Below are 15,000 nucleotides of genomic sequence, written 5' to 3' on the forward strand. Positions count from 1 at the left end.
GCTACACATCTGTTAGCTACACAACTGTTAGCAACACGTCTGTTAGCAACACATCTGTTAGCTACACGTCTGTTAGCAACACATCTGTTAGCTGTCTGCTGATAGAATGCCATTCTGTACGTTAAGTTAGTCTGATGCCGAGGAAAAATTACAATAAGAAGCATTTTAGATCTGCGTTTATTAAATGCAACAAGATATTTCCAGTGGTGGAAAAAGTACTCAAAACTCATACTTGAGTAAAAGTTAAGATACCTTTAATAGAAAATGAATCAAGTGAAAGTCGCGCAGTAAAATACTACTTGAGTAAAAGTCTAAAAGTATTTGGTTTTAAATATACGTAAGTATTGAAAGTGAAGTATGAATGATTTATTTAAAATAACTTATATTAAGCAATCGAGATGGCACAATATATTAGAGGTCGACCGATTAATCGGAATGGCCGATTAATTGGGGCCGATTAATTAGGGCCGATTTCAAGTTTTCATAACAATCGGAAATCCGTATTTTTGGACACCGATTTGGCAGATTTTTAAAATATATATTTTTTACACCTTTATTTAATCTTTATTTAACCAGGCAAGTCAGTTAAGAACAAATTCTTATTTCCGATGACGGCCTAGGAACAGTGGGTTAACTGCCTTGTTCAGGGGCAGAACGTCAGAATTTCACCTTGTCAGCTTGGGGATTCAATCTTGCAATCTTACAGTTAACTAGTCCAACGCTCTAACCACCTGCCTCTCATTGCACACCACGAGGAGACTGCCTGTTACGTGAATGCAGTAAGCCAAGGTAAGTTGCTAGCTAGCATTACACTTATCTTATAAAAACAATCAATCAATCAATCAATCATAATCACTAGTGGTTGATGATATTACTAGTTTATCTAGCGTGTCCTGCGTTGCATATAATCGATGCGGTGCGTATTCGTGAAAAAGGACTGTTGTTGCTCCAATGTGTACCTAACCATAAACATCAATGCCTTTCTTAAAATCAATACACAGAAGTATATATTTTTAAACCTGCATATTTAGCTAAAAGAAATCCAGGTTAGCAGGCAATATTAAACTAGGGAAATTGTGTCACTTCTCTTGCGTTCATTGCACGCAGAGTCAGGGTATATACAACAGTTTGGGCCACCTAATTTGCCAGAATTTTACGTAATTATGACATAACATTGCAGGTTGTGCAATGTAACAGGAATATTTAGACTTATGGATTCCACCTGTTAGTTAAAATACAGAACGGTTCCGTACTTCACTGAAAGAATAAACGTCTTGTTTTCGAGATGATAGTTTCCGGATTCGACCATATTAATTACCTAAGGCTCGTATTTCTGTGTATTATTATGTTATAACTAAGTCTATGATTTGATAGAGCAGTCTGACTGAGCGATGGTAGGCACCAGCAGGCTCGTAAGCATTCATTCAAACAGCACTTTCTTGCGTTTTGCCAGCAGCTCTTCGTTGTGCTTCAAGAATTGCGTTGTTTATGACTTCAAGCCGATCAACTCCCGAGATTAGGCTGGTGTAACCGATGTGAAATGGCAGGCTAGTTAGCGGGGTGCGCGCTAATAGCGTTTCAAACTTCACTCGCTCTGAGACTTGGAGTAGTTATTCCCTTTGCTCTGCATGGGTAACGCTGCTTCGAGGGTGGCTGTTGTCGATGTGTTCCTGGTTTAAGCCCAGGTAGGGGCGTGGAGAGGGACGGAACCTATACTGTTACACTGGCAATACTAAAGTGCCTATAAGAACATCCAATAGTCAAAGGTGTATGAAATACAAATGGTATAGAGAGAAATAGTCCTGTAATTCCTATAATAATTCAACCTAAAACTTCTTACCTGGGAATATTGAATACTCATGTTAAAAGGATCCACCAACTTTCATATGTTCTCGTGTTCTGAGCAAGGAACTGAAACGTTAGCTTTCTTACATGGCACACATTTTTACATGGCACATATTACTTTCTTCTCCAACACTTAGTTTTTGCATTATGTAAACCAAATTGAACATGTTTCATTATTTATTTGAGGCTAAATAGATTTTATTGATGTATTATATTAAGTTAAAATAAGTGTTCATTCAGTATTGTTGTAATTGTCATTATTACAAATAAATAAATAAATACAATTCGGCCGATTAATCGGTATCGGCTTTTTTGGTCCTCTAATAATCAAAGGCAGTAGGGATGACCAGGGATGTTCTCTGTTTAGTGAGTCCTCCAGATCAGAGGTAGTAGGGATGACCAGGGATGTTCTCTGTTTAGTGAGTCCTCCAGATCAGAGGTAGTAGGGATGACCAGGGATGTTCTCTGTTTAGTGAGTCCTCCAGATCAGAGGCAGTAGGGATGACCAGGGATGTTCTCTCTTTAGTGAGTCCTCCAGATCAGAGGCAGTAGGGATGACCAGGGATGTTCTCTGTTTAGTGAGTCCTCCAGATCAGAAGCAGTAGGGATGACCAGGGATGTTCTCTGTTTAGTGAGTCCTCCTGATCAGAGGTAGTAGGGATGACCAGGGATGTTCTCTGTTTAGTGAGTTCTCCAGATCAGAGGTAGTAGGGATGACCAGGGATGTTCTCTGTTTAGTGAGTCCTCCTGATCAGAGACAGTAGGGATGACCAGGGATGTTCTCTGTTTAGTGAGTCCTCCAGATCAGAGGCAGTAGGGATGACCAGGGATGTTCTGTGTTTAGTGATTCCTCCAGATCAGAGACAGTAGTGATGACCAATGATGTTCTGTGTTTAGTGAGTCCTCCAGATCAGAGACAGTAGTGATGACCAGGGATGGTCTCTGTTTAGTGAGTTCTCCTGATCAGAGACAGTAGTAATGACCAGGGATGTTTTCTGTTTAGTGAGTCCTCCTGATCAGAGGCAGCAGGGATGAGCAGGGATGTTCTCTTGATAAGTGGGTGAATTGGACCATTTTCCTGTCCTGTAAAGCATTCAAAATATAACGAGGAATTTTAGGTGTCATGGAAAATGTAAAAAGTACATTATTTTCTTTAGGGATGTAGTGAAGTAAAAGTAGTCAAAAATATAAATAGTAAAGTAAAGTACAGATACCCCCCAAAAAATGACTTTTATGTAGTACTTTAAAGTATTTTTACTTAATTATTTTACACCACTGGATATTTCTGTTTAAAAAAACTCAGAATTCTGCATTAACATGATCCCTAAGCTTAACCTCTTGATTCTAGCCATCTCGGATCCGGGATCGTGAATACAGCCTCAAGCTCATTACCATAACGCAACGTTAACTATCGCAAATGAAATGAAATAAATATGCTAGCTCTCAAGCTTAGCCTTTTGTTAACCTGTTGCTTCTACTCGGGACGCTTGCGTCCCAACTAGAGCTCTGGAAATGCAAATGCGCTACGCTAAATGCTAATAGTATTAGTTAAAACTCAAAAGTTCATTAAAATACACATGCAGGGTATCGAATTAAAGCTACACTCGTTGTGAATCCAGGCAACAAGTCAGATTTTTAAAATGCTTTTCGGCGAAAGCATGAGAAGCTATTATCTGATAGCATGCAACACCCCAAAAGACCCACAGGGGACGTAAACAAAATAATTAGCATTTCGGCGTTACACAAACCGCACAATAAAATAGAAAACATTCATTACCTTTCACCATCTTCTTTGTTGGCACTCCTAGATGTCCCATAAACACTATTTGGGTCTTTATTTGATTAAATCGGTCCATATAAAGCCTAGATATTGTTATATGTAGACTGTGTGATAAACGAAAAAAACATTGTTTCAAAACGTAACGTCATTTTTAAATTCAAAAAGTCGACGATAAACTTTCACAAAACACTTGAAATACGTTTGTAATGCAACTTTAGGTATTAGTAAACGTTAATAAGCGATAAAATTCATCAGGAGGCGATGTAAAGATCATTAGCTGTCCGTCTGGAAAAATGTCCGGCTAGAAACTCAACGAAAATATCCGGTCCTAGACCGGATTAGATCTGATGTCCTGTATGTGTTTGACCAAGAAAAAACTCGAAGGAAATGACAAGACTCTAGACACCCTGTGGAAGCTGTAGGTACTGCAACCTCAGTCAATTAATTGTGGTTCACGTTTATCAATGGGTTCAAGTAGCGCATGGATATATTTTCCCCATTTTCAGTGATCAGTTTTTCCTGTGCTTTTCGATGTAAATGCCGTTCTGGTAAAGCCACAGCAGTGATTTAACCAATTTTTTAAACGTCTGAGTGTTTTCTATCCACACAGACTAAGCAAATGCATATACCATATTCCTGGCATGAGTAGCAGGGCGCTGAAATGTTGCGCGATTTTTAACAGAATGTTCAAAAAAGTAGAGGGTCGACTGAAGAGGTTAACAACACTGTCATCTCAGATTTTCAAAATATGCTTTTCAACCATAGCAAAACAAGCATTTGTGTAACAGTATTGATACCTAGCGTACCATTTAGCGTTAGCATTCAGCGGCCAACATTTTCACAAAAACAAGAAAAGCATTCAAATAAAATCATTTACCTTTGAAGAACTTCGGATGTTTTCAATGAGGAGACTCTCAGTTAGATAGCAAATGTTCAGTTTTTCCTGAAAGATTCTTTGTGTAGGAGAAATCGCTCTGTTTTGTTCGTCACGTTTGGCTACCAAAAAATAATGGAAATTCAGTCATCAAAACGCCAAACTTTTTTCCAAATTAACTCCATAATATCTCTTATGGCCAATCTTCCAATGATATGCCTACAAACACGTCACAATGCTGCAGACACCTTGTGGAAACAGCAGAACGTGTAGGCTCGTTCGGGGCGCATTCACAGCCATATAAGAGGACAATGGAAAACATTGCCTCAAAAATTTTGCTCATTTCCTGTTTGAAGTTTCATCTTGGTTTCGCCTGTAGCATCAGTTCTGTGGCACTCACAGATAATATCTTTGCAGTTTTGGAAACGTCAGAGTGTTTTCTTTCCAAAGCTGTCAATTATATGCATAGTTGAGCATCTTTTCGTGACAAAATATCTTGTTTAAAACAGGAAAGTTTTTTTTATCCATAAATTAAAAGAGCGCCCCCTAATGCATAACTGGTTAAAAGCTGTATCCAAGAAGTTAAGGAGAAGTGTCCTGTTTATTTATTTATCCGTTATTTTACCAGGTAAGTTGTCCTGTTTATAATCCTATTTCACAACTCTTCCCAAAACCACAACAGCCTTTTAAATGTAATTATGAGAATGATATGTAATTTCCTTTATGTAATGTAAGGATAATCGTGTGTGTTTTTGTTTCTGTGTTTACAGTTTGTTCCATTGCTGTGTGTGTGTGTTTACAGTTTGTGTTTTACAGTGTGTGTTTTACAGTGTGTTTGAGTGCGTGCTTGTGTGTTTACAGTTTTCTCCAGTGTTACCATGCCTTAACCACAGAAAGCACAGTAAAACCTCAGCCTCAATACCAGAGCTCTGTGTGTGTGTGTGTGTGTGTGTCCACGTATGTCCTCTGGAAAAACAGACAATGACTTCTTCATATCCTGTGTTCTTTCTTCTCAGCACTCCTCCTCCTCCTCCTCCTCCTCCTCTCTCCTCCTCCTCCTCTCCTCTCTCCTCCTCCTCCTCTCTCCTCCTCCTCCTCCTCCTCCTCCTCCTCTCTCCTCCTCTCTCTCCTCCTCCTCTCTCCTCCTCTCTCCTCCTCCTCCTCCTCTCCTCCTCTCTCCTCCTCCTCCTCCTCCTCCTCCTCCTCCTCTCTCCTCCTCCTCCTCCCCCTCCTCCTCTCTCCTCCTCCTCCTCCTCCTCCTCCTCCTCCTCCTCCTCCTCTCTCCTCCTCTCTCCTCCTCCCTCCTCCCCCTCCTCCTCTCTCCTCCTCCTCCTCCTCCTCCTCCTGCTCCTCCTCCTCTTCCGTTCCTTCACCCCTTGGGTGTGGAAACACCTTTTTCCGTTTCATAGCAGTCCCTCGTTCTCAAGCTGTGGTGTGACCGAAGCCACGTGCTACACGCTTGATGCCGTTACCACGGTAACAGGATAAACTAGCCACACTTTTTTTTCTCCTGTCCTCCATTTTAAATCAAATCAAATCAAGTTATTGGGGAGGCGTAGACAGATTTAGAGATGTTATCGCAGTTGCAGCGATATTGTTTCTAGTGCTTTAATACCTTTAAATACCTTTAAATACAACAAACTTTATCCAGAAAAATCTAGCCGTCTAAATAGTGAGTAGGAACCAATGTTTTTAGGAACAGTAAGGGATTGGGGAATTTGCAGTGGGAGTGGGGGACGGTTTTGTGTTACACATTCTGGTGTTTCAGATGGCTCATTCATTCCCATTTTGGCTGTTGAGAGAGAGTTAACATTTAGTTGGGTGCTTGGCGTTTAATTATAGTTTTTTTTTTAATCCAGATCCGAGAACGAGATTGTTGGCGCTGGTTGGACATTATTGTCGGTAGAGACGTTTGTTCTGCTGTGTTTAACTAGGAGCTGAAGGGGCCTGGGAGAGAGAGAGAGAGAGACAGGGCCTGGTGGACCTAAACGAGGGGGAGAGAGAGAGAGAGGGAGAGACAGGGCCTGGTGGACCTAAACGAGGGGGAGAGAGAGAGAGGAGAGAGAGAGAGAGAGAGAGACAGGGCCTGGTGGACCTAAAGAGGGGAGAGAGAGGAGAGACAGGGCCTGGTGGACCTAAAGAGGGGGAGAGAGAGAGAGAGAGGGAGAGACAGGGCCTGGTGGACCTAAAAGGGGAGAGAGAGAGAGGGAGAGGGAGAGACAGGGCCTGGTGGACCTAAAAGAGGGAGAGAAAAGAGGGGAGGGAGAGACAGGGCCTGGTGGACCTAAAAGAGGGGGGAGAGAGAGGGAGGGAAAGACAGGGCCTGGTGGACCTAAAGAGGGAGAGAGAGAGAGAGGGAGGGAGAGACAGGGCCTGGTGGACCTAAAAGAGGGAGAGAAAAGAGGGGGAGGGAGAGACAGGGCCTGGTGGACCTAAAAGAGGGGGAGAGAGAGAGGGAGGGAAAGACAGGGCCTGGTGGACCTAAAAGGGGGAGAGAGAGGGAGGGAGAGACAGGGCCTGGTGGACCTAAAAGAGGGGGAGAGAGAGAGGGAGGGAGAGACAGGGCCTGGTGGACCTAAAAGAGGGGGAGAGAGAGAGAGAGGGAGAGACAGGGCCTGGTGGACCTAAAAGAGGGGAGAGAGAGAGAGAGAGAGGGAGAGACAGGGCCTGGTGGACCTAAAAGAGGGAGAGAGAGAGAGAGAGGGAGAGACAGGGCCTGGTGGACCTAAAAGAGGGGAGGAGAGAGGGAGGGAAAGATAGGGCCTGGTGGACCTAAAAAGGGGGGAGAGAGAGAGGGAGGGAGAGACAGGGCCTGGTGGACCTAAAGAGGGGGAGAGAGAGAGGGAGGGAGAGACAGGGCCTGGTGGACCTAAAGAGGGGGAGAGAGAGGGAGGGAAAGACAGGGCCTGGTGGACCTAAAAGAGGGGGAGAGAGAGAGAGGGGAGAGACAGGGCCTGGTGGACCTAAAAAAGAGGGGAGAGAGAGAGGGAGGGAGAGACAGGGCCTGGTGGACCTAAAAGAGGGGGGAGAGAGAGGGAGAGAGGGAGAGATAGGGCCTGGTGGACCTAAAAGGGGGAGAGAGAGAGAGAGAGGGAGAGACAGGGCCTGGTGGACCTAAAAGAGGGAGAGAGAGAGGGAGGGAAAGATAGGGCCTGGTGGACCTAAAAAGGGGAGAGGAGAGAGAGGGAGAGACAGGGCCTGGTGGGAGGGAGAGAGGGAGAGACAGGGCCTGGTGGACCTAAAAGAGGGGAGAAAAGAGAGGGAGGGAGAGATAGGGCCTGGTGGACCTAAAAGAGGGGGAGAAAAGAGAGGGAGGGAGAGATAGGGCCTGGTGGACCTAAAAGAGGGGAGAAAAGAGGGGAGGGAGAGATAGGGCCTGGTGGACCTAAAAGAGGGGAGAAAAGAGGGGGAGGGAGAGACAGGGCCTGGTGGACCTAAAGGGGGAGAAAAGAGGGGGGAGGGAGAGACAGGGCCTGGTGGACCTAAAAGGGGGAGAAAAAGAGGGAGGGAGAGACAGGGCCTGGTGGACCTAAAAGGGGGGAGAAAAGAGAGGGAGGGAGAGATAGGGGGGGGGGGGTTGGTGTGGTTGCTATCTGATGGAATGTGTGTGTTTGGCTCCTGTGGCTTTAGCCTCTGGGCTGGTTGCTAGTGATGGAGAGGAGAGATAGAAGAGAATACTATAACCAGCTGGAAGGTCAAGATTTGGTCAAGCTGAAAGCGAGAGAGAGGAGGAGGGGGAGAGAGGGAGGGAGGGAGAGATGGGGGAGAGGGAGGGAGAGATGGAGGGGGGAGAGGGAGGGAGAGATGGAGGGGAGAGAGGGAGGGAGAGAGAGAGAGATTGAGAGCGAGAGATGAGCGAGAGAGCGGTGGACAGGGAGAGGAGGGGTGCGAGAGAAAGGGAGAGATGGAGGGGGGAGAGAGGGAGGGGAGATGGAGGGAGGGGGAGGGAGAGATGGAGGGAAGAGAGGGAGGGAGAGATGGAGGGGGAGAGAGGGAGGGAGAGATGGAGGGGAAGAGAGGTAGGGGGAGAGATGGAGGGGAGAGAGGGAGGGGGAGAGAGGGAGGGAGAGATGGAGGGGAGAGAGGGAGGGAGAGATGGAGGGCGGGAGGGCGGGGAGAGATGGAGGGGGAGAGGGGGGGGAGAGAGGGAGGGAGAGAGGGAGGGAGAGATGGAGGGGGAGAGAGGGAGGGAGAGAGGGAGAGGGAGGGGAGGAGAGGGAGGGAGAGATGGAGGAGGGAGAGAGGGAGGGGGGAGAGAGGGAGGGAGAGATGGAGGTGGAGAGTTAAGTAAGTTGTATATATGGTCAGTAGTGCGATGGTTAGGGAGAAAGCCAATTTGACATTTACTTATTACATTTTTTTCTTGAAGAAAGGTTTGAATTCTTGAATTCAAAATGCTACAGAAAATCTTTCCCAAGTTACTGTTTACGTAAATTCCCCTCTAATTATTGGGGTCTGATTTGTCTCCACTTTTGTGGATAGGGGAGATGAGCCCCTGGTTCCAGACATCAGGGAAGCAGCCAGAAATTAAAACCATGTTGAACAATTTAAGCACAGCATTTTGCAACTCAGGTGTGCTGTTTTTCAGCATTTCATTTCTGATGTTGTCTAGACCACAAGCCTTTTTTGATTTAATAGATTTGAGCTTTTCATTTAGTTCTTGTTGGGTTATTGGGTAATCTAATGGATTTTGGTTGTTTTTAATGACTGATTCAAGGATGTTCAATTTTTCTTTAATTTCTAATTGGTTCTGAGGTAAGTCTTTTTGTGGGATGTTTTAGTAAAGATTATCAAAATAAGTTTTCCAAATTCCTACATCTTGTATGACTAATTATTGTGGCTTTGTTGTGCTTAAATTGTTCCACATGTCCCAGAACTGATTTTGGTCAAATGCGTTTTCAATTTCATCAAGTGTCTTGTTGGTATAATTCAATTTCTTGCGTTTCAGTGTTTGTTTATAGTGTTTCAGAGTTTCAAAGTATTCATATCGTAGCTCTGGGTTGTTTTGCTGCTTATGTTTTTTGTTTGACATTTGTCTCAGGTGTTTTCTAAAAGCTTTACATTCATTATCAAACCATTTGTCAGAAACATTTGGATTTTTCCTTCTGATGTTGCATTTCTTTGGTTTTCTCAAATTTGCTTTCGATGCTGCTTTTTGGAATATGCAGTTGATGTTTTGAGAAGCTGAATTGACACCATCTTTATTGTTTTGGTACCGTGAGTTATTGAAAAACTGTATAGAGTTCATCATTTCATTTGAGTTCAATGTTTCAATGAATGTCTCTGCACTGTTTGGAGCCCATCTGTATGATTGGTTTATGTTGTAGAGTTTATTGGGCTGTTTAATTTATGAATATTGCCAGTTAATTTCTTCAGAAACACGTTGATCTGACTATGATCTGACAATGGTGTCTGTGGTCTGACAGTGAATGCACTAATGGAGGAGGGGTCAATGTGATGGCATAATCGACTACACTTGTCACAAGAGCTGAGCAGTAAGTAAACTGACCTAAAGAGTCCCCTCTCATTCTGCCATTAAGCATGTACAGGCATAAGGCTCGACAGAGATGCACTAACTCCTTTCCATTTTTGTTCAGTATTTGGTCAGGACTGTTTCTATTATTGATAATAGGGCTACTGTACAAGGAGGGGTGTCCAAATATGTGGTGGTTACCTCCCGCATCAGTGTAGTCAGGCTCAGAACCTGTTCTTGCATTGAAATCTCCACAAAGAAGCACTTTACCCTGTGCCTGAAATGTAATGATTTCTGTCTGGAGATTGTTAAAAAACTGATCATCATAATATGATGAATCTGAAGGAGGAGCATAAGCTGCACATACAGTATGTATACATCATTGTCACAATAGATTGTACAATAGATCCCCCCAACACACACTAACCCCCCCAACACACACTAATCGCCCCAACACACACACACTAATCCCCCCAACACACACACACTATCCCCCCAACACACACACTAACCCCCCAACACACACTAATCCCCCAACACACACTAACCCCCAACACACACTAACCCCCAAACACACACTAACCCCCCAACACATACACACTAACCCCCAACACATACACACTAACCCCCAACACACACTAACCCTCCCAACACACACACTAACCCCCCAACACACACTAACCCCCCAAACACACACTACCCCCAACACACACTAACCCCCAACACACACTAACCCCCAACACACACTAACCCCCAACACACACACTAACCCCTCCCAACACACACTAACCCCCCAACACACACTAACCCCAAACACACACACTAACCCCCAACACACACTAACCCCTCCCAACACACACTAACCCCCAACACATACTAACCCCCAAACACACACACTAACCCCCAACACACACTACCCCCCAACACACACTAACCCCCAACACACACTAACCCCCAACACACACTAACCCCCAACACACACTAACCCCCCAACACACACACTAACCCCTCCCAACACACACACTAACCCCCACACACACACTAACCGCCCCAACACACACACTAACCCCCCAACACACACACTAACCCCCAAACCACACACTAACCCCCAACACACACTAACCCCCAAACCACACACTAACCCCCAACACATACACACTAACCCCCCAACGCACACACCAATCCCCCAACACACACTAACCCCCAACACATACGCACTAACCCCCCAACACACACTAACCCCCAACACACACACTAACCCCCCCAACACACACACCAATCCCCCAACACACACTAACCCCCCAAAACCACACACTAACCCCTCCCAACACACACACTAACCTCCCCAACACACACTAACCCCCCAACACACACACTAACCTCCCCAACACACACTAACCCCCAACGCACACACCAATCCCCCAACACACACTAACCCCCCAAAACCACACACTAACCCCTCCCAACACACACACTAACCTCCCCAACACACACTAACCCCCAACACACACACTAACCCCCCAACACACACACTACGCCCCCAACACACACACCAATCCCCCAACACACACTAACCCCCCCAAACCACACACTAACCCCCCAACACATACACACTAACCCCCCAACACACTAACCCCCAACACACACACTAACCCCCAACACACACACCAATCCCCCAACACACACTAACCCCAAAACCACACACTAACCCCTCCCAACACACACACTAACCTCCCCAACACACACTAACCCCCCAACACACACACTAACCTCCCCAACACACGCTAACCCCCCAACGCACACACCAATCCCCCAACACACACTAACCCCCCAAACCACACACTAACCCCCCCAACACATACACACTAACCCCCCAACACACACTAACCCCCAACACACACACTAACCCCCCAACACACACACCAATCCCCCAACACACACTAACCCCCAACACACACACTAACCCCCCAACACACACACTAACCCCCAACGCACACACCAATCCCCCAACACACACTAACCCCCCAAACCACACACTAACCCCCCAACACACACACTAACCTCCCCAACAGACACTAACCCCCCAACACACACACTACGCCCCCCAACACACACCCTTCTTTTCCTCCGTTCTGACACTGCTTGATGAATCTCCGTGAGGCTGTTGCCTGCTTGGTCTGAGACCTCCTGACTTGGTCTGAGACCTCCTGACTTGGTCGTCTAGGTCTGAGACCTCCTGACTTGGTCTGAGACCTCCTGACTTGGTCTGAGACCTCCTGACTAGGTCTGAGACCTCCTGACTAGGGCTGAGACCTCCCGACTTGGTCTGAGACCTCCTGACTGAGACCTCCTGACTTGGTCTGAGACCTCCTGACTAGGTCTGAGACCTCCTGTCTAGGTATGAGACCTCCTGACTTGGTCTGAGACCTCCTGACTGAGACCTCTTGACTTGGTCTGAGACCTCCTGACTTGGTCTGAAACCTCCTAACTTGGTCTGAAACTTCCTGACTAGGTCTGAGACCTCCTGACTAGGTCTGAGACTGAGACCTCCTGACTAGGTCTGAGACCTCCTGACTTGGTCTGAGACCTCCTGTCTAGGTATGAGACCTCCTGACTTGGTCTGAGACCTCCTGACTTGGTCGGAGACCTCCTGTCTAGGTATGAGACCTCCTGACTTGGTCTGAGACCTCCTGACTTGGTCTGAGACCTCCTGACTAGGTCTGAGACCTCCTGACTAGGTCTGTTGTCCAGCCTGAACACCAAATCTAATCTGGACCATATTTACCAATCGGAGTAAAGGGGAAATTGCCCCTTACACTGATCTGGGGTCAGTTTAGCATTTCCCCCCACGAATGTTTAAGTTTAGAATAGGAGGAATGGAAGCTGATCCTAGAATGACTTTGTTGGTCATAGTTGTAGTTTGTAAGGATGTTCGTTCTCTGCTGCTTCTTCACTTGTGTCTTAATCCATCAATTCGTGGTGCATATTTTATAAGTTATGCATATTTTATAAGTTATGCATAAGTTGTGCATTTAGTTGACTCCCAAATCAAACTTTGATGTATTAGGATGTAAACTATGATGTATTAGGATGTAAACTATGATGTATTAGGATGTAAACTATGATGTATTAGGATGTAAACTATGATGTATTAGGATGTAAACTATGATGTAGTAAACTATGATGTATTAGGATGTAAACTATGATGTATTAGGATGTAAACTATGATGTATTAGGATGTAAACTACGATGTATTAGGATGTAAACTATGATGTATTTTTAAAGTAAAGTTGAGTTTTATTCATCATTTATGTAATGACAGGGATTTCAAATTCAGACTGAAAACAGGGAAAACCTACTTCTTCCAAACCTTTAACTACTAGTACTAGAGGTCGACCGATTAATCGGAATGGCCGATTAATTAGGGCCGATTTCAAGTTTTCATAACAATCGGAAATTGGTATTTTTGGGCGCCGATTTCCGATTTCTTTTTCTTTTCTTTTTCTTTTCTTATACCTTTATTTTAGTCAAGTTAGTAAAGAACACATTCTTATTTTCAATGACGGCCTAGGAACGATGGGTTAACTACCTTATTCAGGGGCAGATTTTCACCTTGTCAGCTCAGGGGTTCCAATCTTGCAACCGCACAGTTAACTAGTCCAATGCTCTAACCATTGCACTCCACGAGTAGCCTGCCTGTTCCGCGAATGCAGTAGAAGCCAAGGTAAATTGCTAGCTAGCATTAAACTTATCTTTAAAAAAACAATCAATCATAATCACTAATCCAGTTTAGCAGGCAATATTAACCAGGTGAAATTGTGTCATTTCTCTTGCATTCATTGCACGCAGCGTCAGGGTATATGCAACAGTTTGGGCCGCCTGGCTCATTGCGAACTAATTTACCAGAATTTTACGTAATTATGACATAACATTGAAGGTTGTGCAATGTAACAAGAATATTTAGACTTAGGGATGCCGCCCGTTAGATAAAATACCGAACGGTTCCATATTTCACTGAAATAATCAACTTTTTTTTTCTCTAAATGATAGTTTCCGGATTTGATCATATTAATGACCAAAGGCTCGTATTTCTGTGTGTTATTATGTTATAATTAAGTCTGATTTGATAGAGCCGTCTGACTGAGCAGCAGCAGGCCCGTAATCATTCATTCAAACAGCACTTTGGTGCGTTTTGCCAGCAGCTCGTCGCAAACATAGCGCTGTTTATGACTTCAGGCCTATCAGCCTAATGGCTGTTAAAACGAACCACCAGCTTTCATATGTTCTCATGTTCTGAGCAAGGAACTGAAACGTTAGCTTTCTTACATTGGCACATATTACTTTCTTCTCCAACATTTTGTTTATGCATTATTTAAACCAAATTTAACTTGTTTCATTATTTACTTGAGGCTAAATATATTTTATTGATGTATTACATTAAGTTAAAATAAGTGTTCATTCAGTATTGTTGTAATTTTCAAGTAAATAAATAAATCGGCCGATTAATCGGTATCGGCTTTTTGGGTCCTCTAATAATCGGCATTGGCGTTGAAAAATCATAATCGGTCGACCTCTAACTAGTACTGTACGTGATCAGGGGAAAAATACACAACATTTTTTTGAGGGACTATACTAAATGGACACTTCCCAGGCTGTACCTACGTCAAAACGCTGGTATTTCTGATCTGATAACTTCATCTCTCCTTCTTTCTAAATGCTGAGCCAACATGCTATTTGTTTCCCTGACTGATTCAACCTGTTTTCTCCTGCTCTCTCTCTCTCTCTCGTCTCTCTGCAGCAGACATATAGTGAGCCATATGTTTGGAACATCATCATCACAATAAAATCACAGTATCAAACAGCAATACATATAGAATCGGGAGAATCACAAAACTCACATATTGTTTCTGGACACTCTAATATAGAAACATAGATTATTGTGTCTCTCGTAGACCTTTCTATCTTCTTATATATCTATGATCTATGATGTCAGTCTACAGATGAAAAAAGGAAATTGCTTCCTAGCGG

Source organism: Oncorhynchus nerka, linkage group LG12 (assembly GCF_034236695.1).
Source record: "Oncorhynchus nerka isolate Pitt River linkage group LG12, Oner_Uvic_2.0, whole genome shotgun sequence".
Lineage (NCBI taxonomy): Eukaryota > Metazoa > Chordata > Actinopteri > Salmoniformes > Salmonidae > Oncorhynchus > Oncorhynchus nerka.